We start from the raw sequence: 23,991 nt of genomic DNA on the forward strand, positions 1-23,991 counted from the left end.
TCAAGGGAAAAAGAGGAGCAAAAGACCTTGATCCTTCTTTTTCAGCTGTTACATTGACTTCATAAATCCCTAACTTACCTACTACATTTAGATTGTAGATCTTAACGAACTGCTTTAGGAGCAGAATACATTTGCTTGTCATGACTAAAAGTGAAAAAGATATTAATGTCGAGAACTAGGAGTTCCTTCTTTTGGTAAGCAAGTAAATTCCTGATGTGCCATGTTCTTTGTTTCTTCTTATTCTTGATTGATTGTCTTCTCTTCTTGCTGTTGATTCCTGCTTCCACAATCCAAAGCATTGGAGCTTTCTCCAGGCTTTTTAGAAATGATGTCTTGCAGAACATTGACTGTATTTTCCAGGTGCGCACATTTGTTATTGAGATTTTCAAACTCCTTTCGATGTTCATTGAGTGGATGGAGGATGAAGCCCATCTCAGATCTGTATTTGTCTCGTAACTGTTGTGCATGGCTTGAATTTGATCCAAGGCGACTTTGTGTGACTTGAAATGTGGGTACGATTGGGCCTTTGGAAAAAGATCAGGGGAATCTGAACAAAATATGACAAGGAGACAGAGGAAGCAGGAGAGCACGGAGGTAGTGTGTTGACACCTAATCATTAGGATTGGGTGAATAACTGAAATTGATGTAAATAAATAATAGAAAATGTGAATAGTCACCGAGAAATGAAATGAACAGTCTCTCCCTCATGTATATAATAAAGACCAACTTGAATGAATATCAACGAATTGATTTGAGGAGTTACCTCCTGGTCTGACATGGTATCAGAGCCAGCGCCATTTTTGGCTTCCCTCTGCTTTGTAACTCCTTATTCTGCCTATGGTATTCTGAATCCTATGCAGATTGGCTAGCCTAGCAGCTTTGACGCTTCCACTGGCCTGAACGCATTATTCTCTATTATTCTCTGCTACGCTGCTCCTATCGCTGCTCCACCTACTATTCACTATTATTCTCTGCTACGCTGCTCCACCTGCATACAAAAAGCTCATGGTGATTTTTGCGCTCTCCCATCGGTTGTCGCGTTCTTTTCCCAGAATGAATTCAATCTGACATGATATTGATACCTGCACCCTTGTTAACCATATGGCATTGCGCGCATTTCATTTTGAAGATTTTTTTCTTCGGTCTTACAACCATTGTATTCAATCTCGCAGCGTCGGGTCTCCATCCCACGCACCACAAACACAACATTATTGATAACGCTGGTAACTCTGGTCTCCTCACTTCTTCTGTTGTTCATTACATAGTATAATACCGCGCTGCTTTTGTTGTTCATTACACAGTATAATCTCGCAGCCTCGAGTCTCCTTACTTCTGCTGTCGTTCATTACACAGTATTATACCGCGCTGCTTTTGTTGTTTATTACACCCTCACGTGTAATATTGCTTGACAGTCATATGAATAGTTAATACTCTCCCAATCGCTGTGAGCACTATGCTCTTCTATCCATAGTGGTTTGGAGCTCGATGCTTGGCACTTAGTCATTGACTTGGATTGTGACTTGTGGTTGAATGAATCATGTTGCATTGGCTGATAGCTCTGGGCCTAGTTTGAATACTGTTAAGTTATGGTATGTTCTATGCTTATAACAGTTTACTTCTTTTCCTTATTATATTCCACAGATTAGAAATCACATGTACATAAAGTAAAGTGCAGATAAAACATTAAACGATCGACAGAAAACAAGCCAAGACAAGAGACACAAGATGTGGCGGCTAGCCAGAGACAAACCCCACAATGTGTGGGGAAACCCTTTGATCAAATCTTCTTTTATCTTCAATAATTCAGCAGAGAGAAATAGTACAATAAATTTGATTCATATCAGCAGTAGCAAACCCTAGATCAATAGCATCAACATTAGCGGCTTCATCATCAAACTAGGGTAGACAATATCTCATAAACCGACCGTCGGATCGGCTTTGATTCCACCACCAAAAGTTGCGGCTTTCAGAGGAGCTTCAGATGAACCTACAACGTAGTTTAGATGAGGAGATCTTCTAGTCCATGCAAGTCAAACTTTACTTATGCAGTTGCAGCTTCAATTTCAGCAGCTTCCGACTTCAAACTAAGGCAGTCGATATCTTGCAAACCATTCGTCGGATTGAATTGATTCCACCACCAAAAGTTGCGGCTTTCAGAGGAGGTTCAGATGAACCTACAACATAGTTCAGATGAGGAGATCTTCTAGTCCACGTAGGTCAATCTTTACTTTTGCAGTTGCAGCTTCAGTTTTGGCAGCTTCCGACTTCAAACTAGGGCAGTCGATATCTTGCAAACCATCTGTTTGATTGACTTGATTCCACCACCAAAAGTTGCGGCTTTCAGAGGAGGTTCAGATGAACCTACAATGCAGTTCAGATGAGGAGATCTTCTAGTCCACGCAGGTCAATCTTTACTTCTACAGTTGCAGCTTTAGTTTCAGCAGCTTTCGATTTCACATGTGTGAGGGAGAGACCCTTTTCTGCGCAGTAGAGAAGAGACTCTTTTCTGCACAGTAGAGAGAGAGAGAGATGTGATGAGATGAGTGAGTCCAAATGACGAAAAATCCTCCTGTATTTATACACAATGTTCGTGTTTGAATAGATGCGACTGTTGGGCTTTTAAGCTGACATGAGTTGTAGGTCGGCTTGATAATAATTCCATAATCAAAATAAATTCATATCTCCATGAATACTTATCGGAATCAGCTGATCTTTATATCAATCCTACACCTCTCGACGAGAGGAATCTAATAAAAATATTATCAGCCATGAATAAGATGACCCACATGAAGTTTTGCCCTAGTTGCCAATTTTAACACTCCCTCTCAACTGGAGAGAACTTCATCTGCAATTTGTCTATCGGTCGTTACTATTCATCCATCAAATGTACTTCCTTGTACAGCCTGTCCCTTTCCCTGCTCTGCTCTATTCTGCCTGTTCTGCTTTGTCTTGTTCTGCCCTATACTGATCTGTATTGTTCTGCTCTATTTTGCTCTGTTCTTGCATTGTTCTATTCTGCTCTGCTTTTGTCCGAATTATGAAGAAGAAGAAATGATCGATGATGTATCATACTGACTCAAAGTCAGTCTTAGAGTATGTACCACTGGTCTCAGACCAGTCTCAACCAACCCGAAGTCAGTGTCATAGTGAGTACAACTCCACTGGTCCCAGACCAGTGTCATCCTCCACTGACTCAAAGTCAGTCTCAAAGTGCGTACTACTGGTCCCAGACCAGTGTCAATTGACCCGAAGTCAGCTTCAGAGTAAGTACCACTCCTACCATTGGTCCCAGGCTAGTATTGCAGTCCTAGAGAGTGTACCATTGGTCCCAGACTAGTCTCAACCGACCCGAAGTCAACATCATAGTATGTACCACTCTCACTGGTCTCAGACCAGTACTACACTGATAGAAAGTCAGTCTCAGAGTATGTACCACTGGTCCCAAACCAGTCTCAACCGACCTGAAGTCAGCGTCATAGTATGGTACAACTCCTACCATTGGTCCCAGACCAGTATCATTGATCCCAGATCAATGGAGGTCATCCTAGCGTAGGGAGTACGGTAGATACAACGATGCATCCATCAGTACTACTATGGTCCCTAACTTCATTTCCCTGCTCATTGATCAGATGAGAGGTGCTTTCCATGAGTCCCAGATTGCATGGGTAGGATGCCTCAATAGTGGAACTTAATCAATCCCGTCCTCACAAAAGAACACATCAATCCTGCTACAATCGCCATGGAGAACACATCAATCCAGGCCTCACAGGAGAACACATCAATCCTGCTACAATCGCCATGGAGAACACAAGAATCCAGGCTTCACAGGAGAACTAATCATCCAGCTACACAGGAGAGCGAATCATCCTATTCCACAAGAAAGCGAATCATCTTGTCCCACAAGAGAGTGAATCATCTTGTTCCAGTGCGCACCACCAAGGGAGGGTGAGTCACCTTGTGGTCGTATGTTGCTCCAGTAAGAACAGCAAGCCCTCAAAGCTCCCAGAGCTCAATGTATGCAACATGCAGGACCCTTGTACAAGGGTTTCTTGATGACTCCAAGTCGTTTGGGAAAATCACAGATTAGATCTTTCCTCGGGGCTTTGACAAGGTGAATCGACTTGTACATCATCTTAATGCGATGGAGCCTCCTTGCTCATCGACTTACCATATCCCAGATGATGTCTATCTACTGGAGCAATCGACGAATACAGGATTCCTTAATAATCAAATCCCACCTCTGGTTGTTACAGAGAATCACAGTGGTATGTGTTCAAACAGCTCACTGAAGAGCTTCCCCAACCAAGCAGCTTCATACAAGATCATACTCATAGATATGTATCCGGTCTTGGTGGTGCTTATGGCAACCGACTTCTGCTTCCTGCTCATCCATTATATCGAAGCAAAATCCAAAGAAAAACAGCACTAAAAAGTGCTCCAATGATCCTCCACACTACCTGCCTAATCAACATTCGAATAATGATGCAGTTTCATATTTCAAGTAGTGTATCTCAATCCATGAGAGATTGTGTCCTGAAGACATCTCAAAAGATTCTTGGCACCAATCTAGTGAGGCTCAACCAAATATGAACTCACAATGCTAACTAAAAAACATATGTTCGGACAGAGGTTCACCAAGAACATCAACGCGAATGAGTTTTGAAACTCAGAGGCATTTCCCAAATCTGGTCCGACATCACTACCATATAACTTCTGAAAGTTAAGATCCTCGAGGTAGTCACAGGCTTGCAGTGCATCATACCAAATCTTTTCAGAATCTTCACCACATATTTTCCTTGAGATAGGAAAATTTCCCTTGGCTTCTGCCACACTTCAAGTCCTTGGTTCTTCGTTTCAAATTCAGAAGCCAACTCCCTCTTACATTTGTGAATGAGAGGGTATGCACCTGTTAGAAAGAGGTCATCCACATACAACACCAGTATGAGAGGCTTGTCATCTTCAACCTTAAAGGAAAGGTTAGGATCGGCTTCACTCCTAGTGAATCCCAGCTTCATCAAGTAGCTATCGATCCTCTCATACCATGCTCGGGGTGCTTGCTTCAGCCCATAGAGAGCCTTCTTCAACCTGCATACATGAGATTTTCAATCATAAATCTCAAATCCTTCGGGTTGCTCCACATAGACCTCTTCTTTTATCGAACCGTGCAAGAACGCGGTCTTGACATCCATCTGATGTAGGTTCCATCCTTGTGAAGCCACAAGGGCTATATGATCAAGTGGATGGTCGTATATCAGGCAACAGGTGCAAATATCACATCATAGTCTATACCTTCCTTCTGGGAGAAACCGCGAGCAACAAAACGAGCCTTATACTTTTCCATACTTCCATCTGCTGCATGCTTTATCTTGAAAAGCCATTTGGAAGTAACAACTGTCTTGTCCTGGGGTCTGGGAACTACTTCCCAGACATCATTCTTCATAATTTTCATAGCATCCTTCCATACTTGATGCTTGACGGCATCTGAGAATGATGAAGGCTCATTTTGTATGATTATGCTCATACTAGTCAGGTATCCCTGGTACCTGTTAGGTTTCTTACTTTGACGAAAGGTTCCTCGGGGTGCAGCATGTCCTTCAGCATCATCAAGTAGCCCCCTAAGCCATGAAGGCCTCTTCCTAGAAGAGGAAGGCTCATGTGGAGGAGGATCAATCGGATCCATGGGTTCTTCTACATCAGGCATTGATTCATCATCCTTTTCTTTCGGTTCCCTGGTGTCGGCTTCTTGAGAGCTCCTCAAAGTCGGAAGATTGTTCACCTTGCTGAGAGCCATATCTTCGTCAAAGGTGACATCATGACTAATTACGGCTTCCCTTTGACCGGCTACATAGATTCTATAGCCTTTAGTATTTTCACCATAGCCCACAAAAATTCCCTTCTTTCCAGATGCACCCAATTTATTTCTTTTCTCTTTCAGCACATGAAAATATACAGGGCTTTCAAAAATTCTAAAATGAGAAACATCAGGTTTCTTACCAGTGAACTTTTCTTCAGGAGTCTTGGAACCCAATGCTTGATGAGGGCATTGATTTTGTACATATACGACAGTGTTTGCAGCTTCAGTGCATAGAAACTTCGGAAGTCTTTGATCATGTAGCATGGCCTAGACAGCTTCCATAATCGTGCAGTTCTTCCTTTACGCCACACCATTTTGTTCAGGAGTATATGGTGTAGTAGTCTCTCTCTTAATGCCAACCTTAGGTATGCTTGAGTGAACCAACTGTAATATATCGGAGGTTTTGCTTAGGCTTGAGGGGAATGGTCCCCTTCTGAGCTTTCCTTTGGCACATCCTCAACATACACCTTCTTTTTTCTACTTGGAATTCGGGCATCCCTATTACCATATGTCTTACATCGGGTAGATCTTTGTAATGAATGTGGGCAAACCTCCAATGCCAAAGTTCGAACTGAAGAGATGTGTCATAAGACATGACACCTACCTGACTTTCATCGACCTAATATAATGAATCAACACGAAACCCAAGAGTAAAGGCATCTTTAACATTATTTTTCGATACACATACCTTGCCATCGCTGAAGGTTACCTTGTAGCCTTTGTCTTCCATTGCTGAGATGGACACTAGGTTCTTTCAGAGGTCAGATGCATTTAATACATCCTGGAATTTCTAGCCTTCTTGAATGATTGTCCTCTTCCTTGATTTCCAGCATTCCTTTTACCTTTGCTTATTGAATTTTCCATCCCTTCGATTGCCATGAGAGGGATTTTGATCATCGTCACGGTGATAGTCCTTTCTATCAGGGCATTCCATTGCATAGTGACTTGCTTTTTTGCAAATGTAACATCGTCCTTTTCTTCCACCCTTAGGTCCAGCCTTTCTTTTTGATTTAGACCCGGAATTATTTATTTTCTTAGCATGATAAGAAAAAGCAGTAGGAGGACCTTTAGGCAAGGGCATTTCTTGCTCTTCTACCCTTGTTTCTTCTTGAATGCATCTAGCCATTAATTCCTTGAAACCAGGAATTACATGATTGTTCAGAAGAGTAGTCCTGAACATGTACCATTTGGATGGTAATCCTCCAAGAGTCGTGAGTGCCATTTCCCTATCAGTAATAGTCTCCCTAATAGATAGGAGATCGTTCTTGATCTCGGTTATTCTTAAGAAGTATGCTTGCATACTCTCATCTTTACCCTTCTAGATTTCCCTCAGCTTATTTCTACGAAACAAAACTTGATTTGCATCATTAACTTTAAATAAACTCACTAGTCTATCGTAGATTTCCTTGGAGGTGTTCAGGTCAGAGATGTAGGCCACCAAGTGCTTGTCGATAGAGTCTCGGATGATCTTCTTTGTTTTGACTTCTCCTGGTTTTCCATTTGTACCTGGCAGCAGCGGATGCATTTGATGGAGGCTCAACAATATTGCCTCTCACATGATCCAACACTCCTTGATCCTCAAGGGTTAGATCGATAGACATCTTCCATCCGTGATAGTCAGCTTTCTCACAGAGCTTATCTTCAACAGGAAAGAGTGTTGAGGACCCCATTGTTCTTTTAGGAAAGCCTTGCCAATCTAGTGAGGCTCAACCAAATATGAGTTCACAATGCTAACTGAAAAACATATGTTCGGACAGAGATTCACCAAGAACATCAACGCGAATGAGTTTTTGAAACTTAGAGGCATTTCCCAAATCTGGTCTGACATCACTACCATATAACTTCTGAAAGTTAAGATCCTCGAGGTAGTCACAGGCTTGCAGTCCATCATACCAAATCTTTTCAAAATCTTGACCACATATTTTCCTTGAGATAGGAAAATTTCCCTTGGCTTCTGTCACACTTCAAGTCCTTGGTTCTTCATTTCAAATTCAGAAGCCAACTCCCTCTTACATTTGTGAATGAGAGGGTATGCACCTGTTAGAAAGATGTCATCCACATACAACACCAGTATGAGAGGCTTGTCATCTTCAACCTTAAGGTAAAGGTTAGGATCGGCTTCACTCCTAGTGAATCCCAGCTTCATCAAGTAGCTATCGATCCTCTCATACCATGCTCGGGGTGCTTGCTTCAGCCCATAGAGAGCCTTCTTCAACCTGCATACATGAGATTTTCAATCATAAATCTCAAATCCTTCGAGTTGCTCCACATAGACCTCTTCTTTGATCGAATCGTGCAAGAACACGGTCTTGACATCCATCTGATGTAGGTTCCATCCTTGTGAAGCCACAAGGGCTATGATCAAGCGGATGGTCGTATATCTGGCAACAGGTGCAAATATCACATCATAGTCTATACCTTCCTTCTGGGAGAAACCATGAGCAACAAAACGAGCCTTATACTTTTCCGTACTTCCATCTGCTGCATGTTTTATCTTGTAAAGCCATTTGGAAGTAACAACTGTCTTGCCCTGGGGTCTGGGAACTACTTCCCAGACATCATTCTTCATCATGGTCATAGCATCCTTCCATACTTGATACTTAACGGCATCTGAGAATGATGAAGGCTCATTTTGTATGATTATGCTCATACTAGTCAGGTATCCCTGATACCTGTTAGGTTTCTTACTTTGACGAAAGGTTCCTCGGGGTGCAACATGTCCTTCAACATCATCAAGTAGCCCCCTAAGCCATGAAGGCCTCTTCGTAGAAGAGGAAGGCTCATGTGGAGGAGGATCAATCGGATCCATGGGTTCTTCTACATTAGGCATTGATTCATCATCCTTTTCTTTCGGTTCCCTGGTGTCGGCTTCTTGAGAGCTCCTCAAAGTCGAAAGATTGTTCACCTTGCTAAGAGCCATATCTTCGTCAAAGGTGACATCATGACTAATTACGACTTCCCTTTGACCGGCTACATAGATTCTATAGCCTTTAGTATTTTCACCATAGCCCACGAAAATTCCCTTCTTTCCAGATGCACCCAATTTATTTCTTTTCTCTTTCGACACATGAAAATATACAGGGCTTTCAAAAATTCTAAAATGAGAAACATCAGGTTTCTTACCGGTGAACTTTTCTTCAGGAGTCTAGGAACCCAATGCTCGATGAGGGCATCGATTTTGGACATATACGACAACGTTTGCAGCTTCAGACCATAGAAACTTCGGAAGTCTTTGATCATGTAGCATGGCCTGGACAACTTCCATAATCATGCGGTTCTTCCTTTCCGCCACACCATTCTGTTCAGGAATATATGGTATAGTAGTCTCTCTCTTAATGCCAACCTCTCAAGTATGCCTAAGTGAACCAACTGTAATATATCGGAGGTCTTGCTTCGGCTTGAGGGGAATGGTCCCCTTTCGAGCTTTCCTTCGGCACATCCCGAACATACACCTTTTTTCTACTCGGAATTCGGGCATCCCTGTTACCATATGTCTTACATCGGGTAGATCTTTGTAATGAAGGTGGGCAAACCTCTAATGCCAAAGTTCGAACTGAAGAGATGTGTCATAAGACATGACACCTACCTGACTTTCATTGACTTGATATAATGAATCAACACGAAACCCAAGAGTAAAGGCATCTTTAACATTATTTTTCGATACACGTACCTTGCCATCGCTGAAGGTTACCTTGTAGCCTTTGTCTTCCATTGCCGAGATGGACACTAGGTTCTCTCGGAGGTCAGGTGCATTTACTACATCCTGGAATTTCTAGCCTTCTTGAATGATTGTCCCCTTCCTCGATTTCCAGCATTCCTTTTACCTTTGCTTATTGAATTTTCCATCCCTTCGATTACCATGAGAGGGATTTTGATCATCGTCACGGTGATAGTCCTTTCTATCAGGGCATTCCATTGCATAGTGACCTGCTTTATTGCAAATGTAACATTGTCCTTTTCTTCCACCCTTAGGTCCAGCCTTTCTTTTCGATTTAGACTCAGAATTATTTCTTTTCTTAGCATGAGAAGAAAAAGCAGCAAGAGGACCTTTAGGCAAGGGCATTTCTTGCTCTTCTACCCTTGTTTCTTCTTGAATGCATCTAGCCATTAATTCCTTGAAACCAGGAATTACATGATTGTTCAGAAGAGTAGTCCTGAACATGTACCATTTGGATGGTAATCCTACAAGAGTCGTGAGTGCCATTTCCCTATCAGTAATAGTCTCCCCAATAGATAGGAGATCGTTCTTGATCTCGGTGATTCTTAAGAAGTATGCTTGCATACTTTCATCTTTACCCTTCTAGATTTCCCTCAGCTTATTTCTAAGAAACAAAACTTGTTTTGCATCATTAACTTTAAATAAACTCACCAGTCTATCGTAGATTTCCTTGGAGGTGTTCAGGTCAGAGATGTAGGCCACCAAGTGCTTGTCGATAGAGTCTCGAATGATCTTCTTTGTTTTGACTTCTCCTAGTTTTCCATTTGTACCTGGCAGCAGCGGATGCATTTGATGGAGGCTCAACAATATTGCCTGTCACATGATCCAACACTCCTTGATCCTCAAGGGTTAGATCGATAGACATCTTCCATCCGTGATAGTTAGCTTTCTCACGGAGCTTGTCTTCGGCAGGAAAGAGTGTTGAGGACCCCATCATTCTTTTAGGATAGCCTTGCCAATCTTCTCTTCGGTGATTGCTCTTGCCCTTGCTCGAGCTTGTCTTCACCTCAGCTCTGATTCCATGTTAAGTTACAGTATGTTCTATGCTTATAACAGTGTACTTCTTTTGCTTATTATATTCCACAGATTAGCAATCACATGTACATAAGGTAAAGTGCAGATAGAACATTAAACGATCGACAGAAAACAACCCAAAACAAGAAACACAAGATGTGGCCGCTAGCCAGGGACAAACCCCACAATGTGTGGGGAAACCCTTTGATCAAATCTTCTTTTATCTTCAATAATTCAACAGAGAGAAATAGTACAATAAATCTGATTCATATCAGCAGTAGCAAACCCTAGATCAGCAACATCGGCATTAGCGGCTTCATCATCAAACTAGGGCAGACGATATCTCACAAACCGATTGTCGGATCAGCTTGATTCCACCACCAAAAGTTGTGGCTTTTAGAGGAGGTTCAGATGAACCTATAGCGCAGTTTAGATGAGGAGATCTTCTAGTCCACGCAGGTCAAACTTTACTTTTGCAGTTGCAGCTTTAGTTTCGGCAACGTCCGGCTTCAAACTAGGGTAGTCGATATCTTGCAAACTATCCATCGAATTGACTTGATTCCATCACGAAAAATTGCGGCTTTTAGAGGAGGTTCAGATGAACCTACAACGCAGTTCAGATGAATCTACAGCGTAGTTCAGATGAGAAGATCTTCTAGTCCACGCAGGTCAATCTTTACTTCTGCAGTTGCAGCTTTAGTTTCGACAGCTTCTGGCTTCGAACTAGGGCAGTCGATATCTTGCAAACCGTTTGTCGAATTGACTTCATTCCACCACCAAAAGTTGCGGCTTTCAGAGGAGGTTCAAATGAACCTACAACGCAGTTCAGATGAGGAGATCTTCTAGTCCACGCAGGTCAATCTTTACTTCTGCAGTTGCAGCTTCAGTTTCAGTAGCTTTCGGCTTCACATGTGTGAGGGAGAGACCCTTTTCTGCGCAGTAGAGAAGAGACTCTTTTCTGTGCAGTAGAGAGAGAGAGATGTGATGAGATGAGTGAGTCCAAATGAGGAAAAGTCCTCCTGTATTTATACACAATGTTGGTGTTTGAATAGATGCGACTGTTGGGCTTCTGAGCCTACATGAGTTGTAGGTCGGCTTGATAATAATTCCATAATCAAAATAAATTCATATCTCCATGAATACTTATCAGAATCGGATGATCTTTATATCAATCCTACACCTCTCGACGAGAGGAATCTAATAAAAATATTATCAACCATGAATAAGATGACCCACATGAGGTTTTGCCCTAGTTGCCAATTTTAACAAATACCCACTGCGTTTTCATTATTACACATACCACCAGTGCTTTGCCTCCGTCTCGTCTCGTCCCACAGATTCCGTAAAGGGAGAGAGCCAAAAGCTGCTGGCAAGAACCGAGACCTCGTTCAAATGATGGTGCTGCTTCGACATGGTGTATGATGCTCAGAATGGTATTCAATTCCAATTTTTTTATGTTTTATGGCTCAACATTGACTTAGAATGGTATTCAATTCCTACGTTGGTCGTTGTCTGAACGTTGGCTCTTAACAATACCGCGCTCCCCATACATGTGCTACCATAATCCACCATACAATACCACTCTCACTCTCGTTTTAATACACTGCTTTGTTTTTTTTAATACATCATTTTTAATACACGTGTTGGCCTCCATATCACCCCTCCTCCATATATACCTCCCCCATATGTTGAATACTCCCTCCACCACATAACCCCTCCCCCAGTTAATAACTCTGATATACTATCCCTCATTATTTTTTTTTCAAAGTTAAACAGAGTTTGCCACCAGAAGTACAATTTTTTACAGTATATTGCAAGAAGTATTTTTTTATAGTACACATATTTTACAATGCATTCAATCATATCTATTGTGGGAATAGTTCTCACTGGCAAGGAGAACTATCCTGAGTGGTCTCCGAAGATAAAACACACCCTCATTTTCAATGAGTTGTGGAAAGGAGTGTGTGTTGGAGACGGAGACAAAGAGCCAGAAAAGCCTACCTCAGACAAGGAGTTCGCCATTTGGGAAAATAAGAACAACAAAGCTTATGCATTAATTGCAGCATCTGTAAGTGAAGAGGTGAGTCGCCATATTTCGCCATTTTCAAATGCTTTCGAAGCCTTACAAAAGCTGAAAGAATTCTATGACTCACTCTCTGCACTTGAAGTTGTTCAACTCATGATTAAACTCTTCACTCTTGAATTACAAAATAATGATCCTCTTGCTCTTGCATCCGAAGTAAAATCTATAATGCATGATATGAAAGCCACTAAGGTTGAATTGGATATTCCTCTGATAGCTTTTCTCAAGGCACTTTATCCTACTTACTCCAATTATCTTGAGTCATTGCAAGCAAATGGAAATCTAAAAGATATTACCTGGACTCTCTTGTGAAAAAAATTGCTAAAAGAGAGAAAGCTTTTGGAAAGAAGACAACCCCTGAATCTTCTGAAGACGCTGTGTGCCTTGCTCATAAAGAAAAAAATCTTTCCCAAGATTCTTCCAGAGGAAGAGGTGGTCGAAGAGGAAAAGGAAGATATTTCAGAGGCAAGGGGGGCAGACACTCTCAAAGAGAAAAGTCAGATTTGCACTGCATACGCTGCAAAAGAAATGGATCACATGATGCCTCCACATGCAAGTTACCTTGGGACAAAATTGAGCAGCAAAGAAACCAACCCAAAGGTAAAACTAATGACACAGGCAAAGGTAAAGCACTTGAATCCGCTTATTATGTTGTGGCACAATGTAATATTGGAGTAAATGAAGACTTGTTTAATGCTTCACTTGCTTCTTGGGAAAATGATTGGTTGCTTGATTCAGGAGCAACTTGCCACATGACTCATAGAAAAGATTTTTTTGAAGAATTTATTGACAATGTTGATGGAGCAGTATACTTTGCAGACTAATCAAAACTCAAGTCATCAGGGCTTGGCATAATCAGGCTTAAATTGCCTAGTCTTCCAGACTTTCTTCTGCATCATGTTCAATATCTCCCACAGTTGAAGAGAAACTTGCTGTCCTTGGTCCACATCCACCAGCAAGGTCACTCCATTCATATGTTTGATGGCAAGCTTGAGGTAAGAAAAGCATCTGACCACTCACTTGTCATGAGGGGGATAGAAGAAGAAAGGCTTCTCAAGCTACAGGGTACCTCTGCTCGTGCACAACATTTCTCATACAATTCTCATTATGAAGAAGGTACACTTCCATCAAGTTTATTATGGCATGTTAGATCTGGACATTTGAACTATGACAGCCTTCGCTTGTTGAAGAAAAATGGTGTTACTGATTTGCCTACAATTCCTAGGAAACTTAAGCAATGTGACGCTTGTATTCTACGAAAGCATAGCAAACAATCTTTTCATGATTCACATTCAAGAGCACATAGAAAACTTGAACTCATTCATTCAGATTTATGTGGTCCAATGCTTGTTCCTTCTACAAATGGAAATAAATATATGATGACATTTATTGATGACTACACCAAAATGTGTTGGGTTTATTTATTGAAGAACAAATCCGATGTTTTTCAAACATTCAAGAACTTTCATACATGGATTAAAAATGATGCACAATCTCATATTGGTTCAATTCGCACTGATAATGGAAAAGAATACACTTCAAATAAATTTGAAAACTATCTTTGCCAACATGGGATCAAACATCAAACAACTGTGCCTTATAATCCCCAACAAAACAGTGTAGCTGAAAGAATGAATAGGACAATCTTAAATATGGTGTGCTCCATGATGTTTTTCAAAAATGTAAAATTGATGTTTTGGGCTGATACAGTTCTATGTGTTGTATATATAAAGAATAATGTCCATATAATGTTATCAGAAACAAGACTCCCTATGAAATGTGGTATGGGCACATTCCTTCGGTAAAGCATCTTAGGGTCTTTGGTTCCTCCTGTTATGCCTTGATACCAAAGGTACATAGAAACAAACTTGGTGCAAGAAGTCGTAAGTGTATCTTCCTGGGGTATTCAAACACCTCCAAAGCATACCGTCTCTATGATGAAGTCAATAAAAATTTTGTTGTATCTAGAGATGTAATCTTTCTTGAATCATCCAAAACTGACAATGTTGTTGAGCGGCAACTTGATCGCTTGGATAGATTTGCAAATGCAAAATCATTTCAAGAATTTGATAATCAGATTCCACATCTTGAAGGGGGGATTCCTATTCTAGATCAACCTGTGGAATCTTCTTCTAAAGCACTCTCTCCCTCGCATGAAACTCTAACAACGGATGATACTTTAAGTGATGTGATTGATAGAATTGGGAGACTCAATCTTGATTCAATCCCAACTCAATCAACAGAGCACCCTGGACCATCTGAGAAAGGTCTCCCAAAGTGGCTGACAAAGACACTTGAAAGTGTTCATCTTGATGAGGTTGGAAAGACAGGAATTAGAAATTCAAACCGACAAAATGGAGGTGATGTAGATGACTCTGATTCACTTATTGATATGGATGTTTCTTATGATTGTGAATTGAATTTGTCTAAAGATTTCGAACCAACTTCCTTCAAAGAAGTTGCTTCTCATGATGAATGGAAAGAAGCGATGCAAAAGGAGTATGATGCCCTGATAAAGAATGGCACTTGGAAGCTGGTTGATCCTCCATTAGGAACCAAACCAATTGGCTGCAAGTGGGTCTACAAGAACAAGTATAAAGCTGATGGCTCACTTGACAAGCACAAAGCCAGGCTTGTGGCAAAAGGTTTTGCACGGAAGGAAGGGGTCGATTATGAGGAGACTTTTGCCCCACAGCAAACTGGGCTACCATCTGGACACTCTTTGCCCTAGCAGCTCAAAATGGTTGGAAATTCCATCAAATGGATGTAAAAACTGCTTTCTTGAATGGAGATCTAAAAGAGAATGTTTTTATGTCCCAGCCTGAAGGATTTGCTGTGAAAGGACATGAACATAAAGTATGCAAACTTGTGAAATCCTTGTATGGCTTCAAACAAACACCGCGAGCCTGGTATGAAAAACTAACTGAGCATCTTCTGAAACTCAATTTCAAACATTATGATCTTGATGATGCAACTTTATTTGTCAAGAAAGTTGGCAAAACAGTGGTATATCTTGTGGTGTATGTAGATGATCTTTTGATGACAGGGAACAATGAAAGCTACATTGCATCCATAAAGAACGAATTGAGGAAAGGTTTTGAAATGACTGATTTGGGCTATGTTCATTATTATCTTGGTATTGAAGTAACTCAACATCCAAAGTCCATATTCCTTTCTCAAAAGAAGTACATTGGAGATTTGTTGAACAGGTTTGGCATGACAGAATGCAATCCTCTTACTACTCCAATGGAACAAAACTTAAAGCTCACATCCATTGAAGGAAAAGAATTTGAGGATGCAACAAAGTATAGACAGCTTGTAGGAAGTCTCAACTACCTAACTACTACCAAACCAGACATTTCGTTTGCTGTTGGAATCCTCTCCAAGTTTATGCAAAAGCCTTGTGAGGGACATTGGTCTGCTGCAAAAAGAGTTCTAAGGTACTTGAAGGGAACTCAAGACTTTGGAATCAAGTATACACAGGTGGACGACTTCAGCTTGATTGGATACTCTGATTCAGACTTCGATGGAGACAAAGAAACTGGGGTATCTACTTTAGGTTATGCTATGAGTCTTGGATCAGGAGCTGTCTCCTAGAGATCACGCAAACAATTAGTTCCAACAGATTCCTCAACAGAGGCAGAATATGTGGCAGTAGCTGAGGCAACAAAAGAAATTGTGGCTCAGGAAAATTCTTGAAGATTTGAAGGTAAAACAAGTGCAATCGACCCCACTCATGATTGACAATACCTCGGCAATAAAGTTGGCCAAGAACCCAAAGTTCCATGATCGAATGAAGCACATCAGTACTAAATATCATCTGATTCGACATCATGTTGAGGCCAAAACAATCCATCTCAGCCATCGTTCCACTAATGAGAAAATTGCAAACTTCTTCACCAAAGCGCTTGGAAGAGAAAAGCTTGAAAGATTCAGAACGATGCTTGGACTCACCAACATCCCTTCAGATTAAGGGGGGAATGTTGACACCTAATCATCAGGATTGGGTGAATAACTGAAATTGATGTAAATAAATAATAAAAAATATGAGTAGTCACCGGGAGATGAAATGAAGAGTCTCTCCCTCATGTATATAATGAAGACCAACCTAAATGACTATCAATGAATTGATTTGAGGAGTTACCTCCTAGTCTGACAGAGTGGTGAGCACAGCTGGGGGAGAGGAAGAAGCAGACAGAGACGAGAAGTCTAGAGAAGGGAAGGCGCAGTGCAGGGAAAGGGAAGAAAGGGAGGGAAGATAAAGGAAAGGGAGGTCAAACGAGAGGCCCGAGAGTCATCGGAGCCATGATAACAACTTAGTTGCTGAAAGAAACAACTGAAAAACATCCAAAATTAACTGAACTTAACTGTGTTCAATATAACACCATGAATGTTGGAATCTGACTGCTCTAGTCTCTGACCCTCTGAATATTTTGCGTTGCTGCTGACATCTGCAATATGCCAATTGCACTACTGCCAACCTTGCTCTACGCTGATCAGTCTCTGGTCTCCGGCTATTGCACTTGTCTCTCCAAACAATCCACTATATCATTTGACACTAAGTCCATCTCGCCATTGCTGAATCTTAGGCTCCCGTAGCAAGGAATTCATCCAAGAGGTGGACTCCTCAAGGATCTTTCCCATATGTAGTCCTCCCGACTACAACTCAATATCGCCCCATTTCCCTCCTGGAGATGCGTGGGCACTCATGGCAAACTCCTCTTCATCAATCTTTGTTGGAGTGGCCTTAGGATCATGTTTCTCATCCTTATCCTTTTGCTTCAATGGACACTGCGATGCAAAGTGGTCCATCTCGCCACATCTGAAACATTTCACATTCCAAATGTCCTTCTTCCGCTTCTGCTTTTGTTGTCCCTTTTGTGCTAGAGCTACGTTCTCCTCCTCCTCGGTCTTCGTGCCACTCCCATTTGCTTCCATTGAGGTTGAGCTTGACTAGGTCCCTCCATAATTCTTCCTGTTGAAGAGCTGCGCACATCTCCTCCCATGAAGGTAGTCTTTCCCTGCCCAATATACTTTGGACGAAGACTTGCCATTCATCTGAGACTCCATTTAGGGCCGTCCTTACCATCACAGTAGACTGAGAAGTAGACCCCACTGCAGCTAGTTGGTCTCTGGTGTCCTGAAGATGTTGAAGGTAGGATTTAACCCCTTGTCCCTTCTGCATCAATGTTCGTTGCAAATTTTGTTCTAGGTACATCTTCCATTGTTTGGAAGAACCTTCATACAGTGAAGACAAAGCTTCCCACATCTCTCGGGCTGTATCTTTGCCCTGCAAGTGTGAGACCACATGATCTCAAACTCCATCGTGTATGAACCTCTTTGCCTTCCCCTATCTGGCCTTGTACTTCTTCCTTTGATCTGTCTGCGAGAACAACCACAACACTCTTGACGTAGGCTTCGAGATCGTCCTCCTCTAGAACAACTAAGATTTTGGTCTTCCATATGACATAGTTGGAAGCTCCTTCCAACTTGTCCTGATCTCTGAGCCCATGTGATGCCATCTCACCCAATCTGTCGAATTGACTCCTCTAGTCACTGCTTAGCACTGTTGCCTGGCGAGTGAGAAATTTGAACTTTTGGTGAGAAAAGTTCTCAGAAGAGAAAATTCCCCTCTATGTGTCTTCTCCCTTTTCCAACGAACTTGCGTCCTTTAAGCACTGCATTGAGGCTCTCCATCACTCCCTCCACCTCTAAAAACTCATAAATTGGAAATCCTACCTCTCTGTCAACTCTCTCAGAGAGAGATTTCCTCAGAATCTCTGCTTCCTGGCAAAGACTGCACAATCCCTTCAAGGGGATTCAAATTGCTGCCAAATGCAGCTACTGGCCTCTCTGTTCTAGGAGGGAAATGGGGCGATATTGAGTTGTAGTTGGGAGGACTACATATCAGCAGGATTGTTGAGGAGTCCACCTCTTGGATCAATTCCTTGCTACGGGAGCCCGAGATTCAGCAATAGCGAGATGGACTTAGTGTCAAATGATATAGTGGATTGTTTGGAGAGACAGGTGCAATAGCTGGAGATCAGAGACTGATTAGCGCAGAGTAAGGTTGGCAGCAGTGCAGTTGGCACAGTGCAGATGTCAGCAACAATGCAAAAGATTCAGAGGGTCAGAGACTAGAGCAGTCAGATTCCAACATTCATGGTGTTATATTGAACACAATTAAGTTCAGTTAATTTTGGATGTTTTTCAGTTGTTTCTTACAACAATTGAGTTGTCGTATGAATGCAGTGTTAGTAGTGGCAGTGCTAGCAGCATAGCAGATGCAACAATTGAGAGGGAGCTGTAGTATAGATGCATCAGTGGCAGTGGCAGTATCATGGGTAGCAGTACAGTAGCAAACAGCGACACAATGTTGGTGGAAACAACAATGCAGAAAGGAGCTGCTTCAAATACAAAGCAACATGCAGTTTGACATTGTTGATAGAGCACTTTCCTCGCTAAGAGGGAGTTTTAGTTTTTGGTAGCATCGGATGTGCTATAGCCATGAAAATTGGTGGAGAGGCTAAGGCACATGAGTTCTAAAGAATCCAAAAACCGTTTGGTGAAATTCCACGTGGATTGTATTTTCGTAAAATAATTAATCTTTTTAATGGGGTTCCTGAGTCTAAACTTTGAAAAATTAAAATATTAATGGGTATTAATCAAAATATGGGTGAGAAGAAGGCACATCAAGTAATGTTTTAATCTTAGTCGTTGATTAGAGACTTAAACTTGGCCGTTGAAGTCTCAATGAGAAAAGTATAAGGAGGCTTAGGGTTCATTTAGAAACACACACGAAGAGAACGAATTGATTTGGAGTTTGATTTCTGGGGCTAGGAAGCTGAGAAATTCGAACTAGGTGATCATTCTGCAACAGAGGGGCAAGGATAGTTCGGAAATACTGACAGAGAGGTGGAGAGAAACTACTAGAGGCAGTGCAACAGCTAAGAGGACTGATGCTAGGCCAATCTAGGCCCATGCAGGCCTGACGCAGAGCCAGAAGGGCCAACGTAGAAGCAAAGGCTACCCTCCACGCAGAAAGCTGGAACTGTCGGAATAGCCGGGAAAGCTGACGCAGTGGGTAGAAGAGACAACGCAGGGCTGACGTAGAGCCTGTGGGGCTGACGCAATGGGTAGAAGAGATAGTGCAGGGCTGACGAAGAGCCTATGGGGCCTACGCAGGGCCAACGCAAAAGTAGCTGGGGCTAGCTAGTTTTGCTGTCGGATCAGTCGAAATCTGCCAGGTGAAGTGAGGTAAAACTCACTTAGTTTTTCTGCCATTGTATCTTCTCTGTCGCTAGTTTGCCGGGACGGAAACTAACATTTGTATTCAAAATTACTGCTTAATAATAGAAAACCCCCATAGCTGATGCACTAGTTTTCGCACATTGGGTTTCTCTAGGGAATATTTTGTCCAAAAATAACTGTGTCCTATGTATCTTGTTCTTTGCTTAGTTTTCTGTTTCATGTAATCAAATATTAAAGTAGTGTAGGCTGCAGAAGTAATTTGCTTTAGTATTCAAAGAATAACTTTATAATGTATATTAAAATCAAGTAGGTGAAGTAGATTCAGATTTGCTGCAGTAGGGGTTCCTTGAGGATTAGGAATTTTCACAATAACGATAAGGACACTCTGTAGAGAGAGGATAATGAGGAGCTTAGGTAATGAATTTTTTGAAAATTTCATTGCCAATTTTTATTTCTCCTTGGGGTCGTATACAAGCGTTATTTGCATGTTTGTCAGCCACCTTATTGTTTTCTCTTAAAACATGGTAAAAGGAGACATTTCCCAGATTTTTTAATTGGTGTTGAATTCTGGATGTGATCTGGCCGAGATCAACATTTTTCGACTTCGTATTCTTGACCATTTGATGAATAAGGATTGAGGAGTCACCAATAATGACAGGATTCATATAATTTTCTCTATTAAGGATTTGAGATCCCAGAAGAAATGCATAAGCTTCCGCTTTATTGTTTGTTTCTGTACTAAGTCCCCACTCGAAAGAGATTGAGTTTTCCTTCTCCTGGTCAATAATGTAACCCCTGCACCTGCTCTGCCTGGATTGGATTTTGAAGCACCATAAAAAAAAAAGACAAGGTCTCTTTAAAGAGTTTAACCAAATCAGAAATTCCTTTTCTTTCAATCTAATTTTCTAGTCTTTGAGCTTGTTGGGTGTAGTTCTGAGAGGGAAGCTCTTAATTCGGGGCATGTCTAAAACAAAATTGAGCCAACATTTCTCCTCATGTTGAAGGATATTGAAATCCAAATTTTTTACTCCTTTTGCAAAAAGGAATTTTGAAGCTAGACCCCAAGTTTTGGCAAGGATTTTTTTGGCTTCTAGATTTATATTTTGAAAATTTTGCTTGTTTCTATCAAGCCATATTTGCTAGCACAGAAAGGAGAGAAGACTTCTCCAAAGCTCTTTAACAAATTCTTGTTATTTAAAGGGTAGGGGTATCGATCTTTCCACTTCAAATAGAATTCAGAGAGGGGGAGATTAAAATTTATGTTGGCTTTGATTGGGAAAACCAATAAATTCCAGCATTCTTTAGCAAATCTACAACTTATGAATAAATCTTTGTTTTCCAGAGTGCTTTCTAGAGAGGCCAATCCGATTGACCATTATCTTCTTGAAGCTTCATATAACCTAATTTTACAGAAAATTCCCCTCCAGATGGGTTCCATTTGAAGTTGTCTTGTTGACCGAGACTTATAGGAGCTGCACCCTTAAGGTGAGAAAGGAGCAAGTCCCATTGATTGCTGAGATCAGGAGAAAAGTCTGGGGGGCACCAATCTACCCAAGAATTATCTTGATGATTCCATTCTGAGATTTGTGCAAGGGAGTGAATTCCTTTATCTATCATCCAAGTTTTGAGAGGTTGGATGCCTTGAAAAGAGGAGATTTACCCAAGATACTATCTTTCCATAAATTTATATCTTGTCCACCACCCGGAATTCTAGATGTGTTTTCTTTAACAAGAGGGAGGGCTTTTCTGAGTAACTTCCAAATTTGGGAGCATGGTCTGATGGGTATTTTTTCATAGAGAAGAAACTGTCGAGAGGTATTTAAGTATTTTGCCTCCAAGAGTTTCTTCCACTAGGTGGGTTCTCTAGTTGTGAATCTCCATTTTATCTTAGCTCTAAACGCAATATTCATTAGCCCAAGAAGTCGAATGGAAATGCCTCCATTTTCAAAAGGAGTAGTTACTTGATTCCAGTTTACCAAAGTGAATTTTTTGGTGTCCGATTTACCTCCTTGCCATAGAAATTTTCTAATAATTAACTCTATTTGCTTTTGAACACCAGCAGGGGCTTGAACGATAGCAAATGATAGAGAGGAAGAGCTGATAAGACAGATTTGATCAAAGTGATCCTCCCAGCTAGGTTGAGCCCAGAGCATGCCCCAATTATGAATTTCTTTCTTCATTTTTTCTATGGCAGATTGCCAAATCTTTGACTTCAAAATATCTTTTGAAATAGGCAGTCCCAAATGCTTGAAGTGGCCCCAATTTGCTTTGAAAGGAACTCCCAGAATTTGGGAGATACGTTGTAAAATTCTTGGAGGGGTGTTCCAGCCATAAATACTACTTTTTAGATTGTTTAGGAGACACCCGGAGACCTCCAAAAATCTGTCCAAAATGATTTTGAACCTTCTAGCAACTATACATGAAGTGCCTCCTAAAAATAATGTGTCATCAACAAACAGAAAGTGGTTAATACTCTTGACTCCTCTGTTGAAAAAGAGCCCAGTGATAGAGCCATTCTGTCTGCAATGCTCCAAGTTCCTGCTAAGAGATTCTGCGATTATGATGTAGAGGAAAGGTGAGAGTGGGCATCCTTGTCTTAAACCTCTAGAGCTTTGAAAAAAGCTACCAGGTCTTCCATTAATGAGGGGGGCAATCCAGGGCTCTATGATGCAAGCTTTGATGATGTCTATAAAGTCTGTGTTGAAACCAAATTTATGGAGGACAACAGTTAGGAAGGAGAGGTTGACTCAATCAAAGGCATTGGCCATATCGAGTTTCAAGATGAAGCCTTGTTCATTTGTAGACATACTTGATTGGATTGCTTCTTGGACCAACATAATATTATCAACAATTTTCCTGTTTGGAACAAAGCCTCCTTGATTTTCAGAAATCAAGTTGGAAAGAAGAAGCTTAAGCCGGTTGGCAAGAATCTTGGAGATAATTTTGTATGAGGAGTTGCAGAGAGATATTGGTCTAAAACGATGAAAGGTGGAGGGTTTCGTTTCTTTAGGAATTAGGGCCAGATAGGTGGAATTGGTATTGCCACCTATTTTCTTTTTTCTAAAGGCCCATCTGATCATCTTTAGAAGGTCCTTTTTAATGAGCAACCAGAAGGTACGATAGAAGGCTATGGAAAACCCATCAGGTCCCGAAGCTTTATCTGGCTGAAGATTCCATATGGAAGATTGAATTTCTTCTTCTTCTACTTCTTTTATAGTATCTGAGTTTGTCTCTTCTGTAATTAGTTTAGGAATATGTCTTATGAATTCTTCATAATTTGGATTTCCAAGATCTGCTGAAAGCAAACATTTGTAGTGCTGATGAGCCTCTGTTTTTTTCTTCCTGTCCCTTTATTTCAGTCTCTCCTCCTCCTCCTTTAATTGTCTCAATATGGTTTTTAATATTTCTCATTTTAGTGGTGTTGTGAAGAAAGGTTGTGTTTTGATCCCCAGTCTGAATCCACAAGTTTCTAGACTTTAATCTCCAAGTCTCTTCCTCATTTATGTTGTTCTTGTATATTTCCCAATGAATTTCTTTTTCTTTCAGTTGATTCTCTTTTGTTTCTTCTCCTTCCTCCATACTCTTCTGCACTTTTTCTAGCTCCCTTTGCAACTCTGTTTTCTTTTGCTGAGGTTCTTTATAATGCAATTGAGCTCAATCTTTTAATTTTTTTTTGACATTTTTTAACTTTGAATCCCAAACAAAGCTTGGGAACCATTAATACTTTTATTCCACATTGTGGATATCAACGTTCTAACTTCTTCATGATTAGCCCATAGGGGATTGTATCGAAAGGGAAGAGGTCCCAAATTTCCTCCTTCAAATTTGATGGCGATAGGCTTATGATCTGAAGATGCTGAGGGAATAATCTTGGAAGTCACTGCCTTATAATATGTTATGATACTATCTTGGATTAGAAATCTATCTAATCGCTCTTTAATATTACCCATGCCTAGCCTTTTGTTGCTCCAAGTGTATTTTCCATTTTTGGGCAATATGTCCATTAGATTATGAATTTCTATTATATTTTCAAGCTTATCTTTGAAAGGGTCTGCCTGAAAAATTCCTCCT

At 41.1% G+C, this 23,991-nt stretch overlaps 1 protein-coding gene across 2 annotated transcripts in view; it reads left to right on the forward strand.

Moving 5' to 3' along the window:
- Positions 1 to 23,991, forward strand: part of LOC149183571 (bacterial hemolysin-like protein) — a 398,103-nt gene that overhangs the window by 347,816 nt on the left and 26,296 nt on the right. The window lies entirely within an intron of this gene.

Source organism: Pinus tabuliformis, chromosome 3_2, assembly GCF_031772625.1.
Source record: "Pinus tabuliformis cultivar Carrire ecotype Pingquan chromosome 3_2, CPIR1, whole genome shotgun sequence".
Taxonomy (NCBI): Eukaryota; Viridiplantae; Streptophyta; class Pinopsida; order Pinales; family Pinaceae; genus Pinus; species Pinus tabuliformis.